The 3751-nt window shown below is 45.0% G+C and overlaps 1 pseudogene; it reads right to left on the reverse strand.

Moving 5' to 3' along the window:
• Positions 1-2395: 2395 nt before the first annotated feature.
• Positions 2396-3047, reverse strand: LOC116886480 (annotated as a pseudogene).
• Positions 3048-3751: the final 704 nt, after the last annotated feature.

Raw genomic sequence — 3751 nt, forward strand, 5'->3', positions numbered from 1 at the left:
CCTGTGTCAAATACTCAGCGAGCTACACCATTCACAGTGCTCCATGGGTAACAAGTGCCCAATTGCTTAAAACAGGCTAGGGACATTAAAGAAAAAACTTGCAATTCCATGTTTCTACCACTAGATGTCGCGCAGGTCTAAGTAAGGTAAAGACCCTCCGCCATTTTCTTTCCTCCTCAGAGCCTTAGTGATAGATGAGATACCCAGAATTCAGTTGCAGATGCTATTAGGAAAGATAAGCAAAAGGTGACCATGAGCTCTCTGTGCTAATTAGGATAAAAATATCTAATTAGATAGTAAATATCTAGGATAAGGGAAATCAAGGCCTGTGAGATGGCACGGGAGATAAAGGCCCAGAAGGTAAACTACTTGCCTTGCAAGCAGGACGATCCAAATTTGAATCCCGAGAACCCACATAAAAAAAGCCCGGGGTGGTCTCACCGGCTTTAGAGCTAGCACTGGGGAGGAGAGATAAAAGTATCCCTGGGACTTTGTAGCCAGCAAGTGAGAGGCTCCATCTCAAAGCAAGGTAGAACAAGGTAGAGAGAAGAGAGCACTGGCCTCTGGCTTGGCATTCATGCACACACACACACACACACACACACACACACACACACACACACACACACACACACACACACACACAGAGAGAGAGAGAGAGAGAGACATATACACTCAGCTACATACACACAAATCAATATTTTATCACTGTTTTAGATTAACAACAACTTTACCATAGAAATTTCTGATAATAGAAGTGTGGATCTCCCCACTCCCGTGGACCATCAGCAGTGGGAACTGAGATGGTGAGGGGTGCGGTTGGAAGCCCTGGGGGTACGTACAGTGAATGACCACACCCGGCAGCTTGTCAGTAGACGGGTCAACTTTACATAGGGTGATTGAAGGCTTATAATTGGGGGACTGGGGGGACATACAAGCAAGATAGGTAAAGGTCACTGACTGGAAGCTTGGGGTTCTTGGCATACCTCATTAGTGTAGGGAAGCATGCCAGGAGTCTCAGGTCCTGGCTGAAGGGGTTTTGTCAGGAGAAAGGAAATTGATCCTATAAACTAATTAAGACTACGTGGGGTGAGTGTGGAGCTTAGAATCCCCCAGACAAGGTCAGAGAAGGAGAAAATCTGCTAACAAGGGATTCTCCATTTTGCATGGAGCTCAGATGCTATTCGGACATGGTGGACTTCAACCTTAATTAGCAGAGGTTTCCCACAAAAACTAGATAGGAAATGAAAATCACCCGTAATATCAACACTCATCAATCTGCCAGTCCTTATTCTAAATAACATTAATTTTTTTTCTCAGTAACTGTGACTTCTAATCTATATACCTGCCACTACAAAAGGGCTTTTAGTTGCTGCGAGGTGGAAAAAAATAAAAAATAATTGTTTATAATTTTCTAAAAGGAGCCCCCGGGGTTGGTTTTTAGGTGTTCCAGTGCCCAGAGGGTACCTGCTCTCATGTAACTCAGACTCTGAGAGCGTTATCTTAGCATGTGGTGAACTTTGCAAAACCAAATTAATTTTTAAAAGTAAATCTATGTTTGGCAGTGCCCCCGGCTCTCGGAGAAGGTAACTGCGGCACCGAGCAAACATGCAAATGCAGTGGGTTTCGAAACTCCCATGCCCAAGGCAGGGTCACCATGACAGGTGTGAGCAGAGACCATCTGGCAAATCAGAACTGGGGACCTGCTTCTTATGTGTGGAAACTCTTTAGACACCAGTCCTAAGAAAGGTCTGCCTCAGGTGGTTGTATCAAAGCCTTAAACCAGGTAATAAAAAGAACAAAAATGAAAACAACCCCCCCAGCATTCGGGCCACAATTCTGGTGGCTAAAAAGTCCAACAAGCATGGAGCCAGCTCTGGTAGCCCTTCCCTGCCCAGCAATGTGGTGGAGAAGCAGAAACCGAAATTACCACCCATGGAAGGGCCGGAGCCTGTGAGACGTCCTCCAGTGTGCTCCTGTGAGAACCGCATGAATTCGGTTATAGTGACCTCATACCAGGCCCCACCTCTTAAAGACTCCACCCCAACAGTGCCACCACACAGGAGACCAACTGTCTAGGCTGTGAGTCATTGCAGAACACATCACAATGACATCAAGCCATTCCTGAGGGTTTTTTTTTTTTTTTTTTTTTTTTTTTTTTTTTTTTTCCGGAGCTGGGGACCGAACCCAGGGCCTTGTGCTTCCTAGGCAAGCGCTCTACCATTGAGCTAAATCCCCAACCCCTATTTTTTTTTTTTTTTTGTTATTTTGTTTTTGTTTTTTTTGTTGTTGTTATTGTTAAAAAGATGTTGTTGTTGTTGTTGTTTGTGAAGCTTTTTAGTTTATTTGTCCTTTCAGAAATCTACACATCACAGAAGATCCCGTCACCACAGATCTACTCCTTTGACTTTTTGCCAGTACTGAAGTTGGCCTTTGCAGTTCCCCTGTTCTTCATTCTGTTCTTGTGTTCCTTTTGCTGTTTTGGGGAAGTCTTTTTCTTCTCATAAAGGCCATGTCTTGCAAGTCTGTGTTCGGCTCCTCCTCCTCCTCCTCCTCCTCCTCCTCCTCCTTCTCCTCCTCTTCCTCCTCCTCCTCCTCCTCCTCCTCCTCCTCCTCCTCCTCCTCCTCCTCCTCCTCCTCCTTCTTCTTCTTCTTCTTCTTCTTCTTCTTCTTCTTCTTCTTCTTCTTCTTCTTCTTCTTCTTCTTCTTTTTTGTTCTTTTTTTTTTAGCTGGGGACCCGACCCCAGGGCCTTGCGCTTTCTGGCAAGCGCTCTACCACTGAGCTAAATCCCCCAACCCCCAGGCTTCTTCTTTGCATAATCCAGAGAGTCCTAGATCATGCCAAAGCCAGTTGTCTTGCCCACCACAGGAAGTGAGTTCTGAATCAAACACAAAGATGACATCTGGTGTGGTTTTGTGCATTTTGGCCAGCTTTTCCTGAATTTCTCTCTTTGGTACTGTCACCTTCCCAGGATGACCATCTGTTTCCTCTGAAGCACACGGTTTGTCATGGAATTCCTGGTTTGGATGGCTACTGTATCATTCATGATGGCTGCAGTGCCAGAGATGCAGAGGAGGACTTTCCTGAGATTTTAAAAAGGTTTTCTTCCTCCCTTCCTCCCTTCCTCCCTTCCCCCCTCTCTCCTTTCCTTCCTTCCTCCTTCCTTTCTTCCTTCCTTCCTTCCTTTTCTTTCTTTCTTTCTTTCTTTTCGTTCTTTCTTTCTTTCTTTCTATTTATCTATGTCTTTCTATCTGTCTATCATCTATTTACTATCTCTGCCTGCCTGCCTGCCTGCCTGCCTGCCTGCCTGTCTGTCTGTCTGTCTTTGTGTATGTGTGCATATGTATACTGTGGCACAACTGTGGAAGTCAGAGGACAACTTATAGCAGTCAGCTCTTTCTTTCCATCAAATGATTCTCCAGGATTGAGCTCAGGCTGTCAGCGTTGGTAGCCAGTGCCTTTACCTGCTGAGCTATCTTGTCAGCCTGAGATTTTTCTTTTTAAAGACACGAACCAAAAGGTGTTTTTTTTTTAAAGCTAAGACTTTAAAGCGTGTGCCTTAAATCGTTGTCTCAGAAGTGGTATTTTAAGACTGGATTAGGTGAGATGCTCTGGTGGTATTTTCACCCCCTCCCCCCTATTTTGTGGGTAAGGAGACCAGAGCTAGGTTGCTCAAGGTCAACAGATCCTGGAACTGGATGAATTCTCTTTGGTTTCTTCCCATTTCATCAGATCATTACCGCTGTTTGC

Source organism: Rattus rattus, chromosome 17 (genome assembly GCF_011064425.1).
Source record: "Rattus rattus isolate New Zealand chromosome 17, Rrattus_CSIRO_v1, whole genome shotgun sequence".
Lineage (NCBI taxonomy): Eukaryota > Metazoa > Chordata > Mammalia > Rodentia > Muridae > Rattus > Rattus rattus.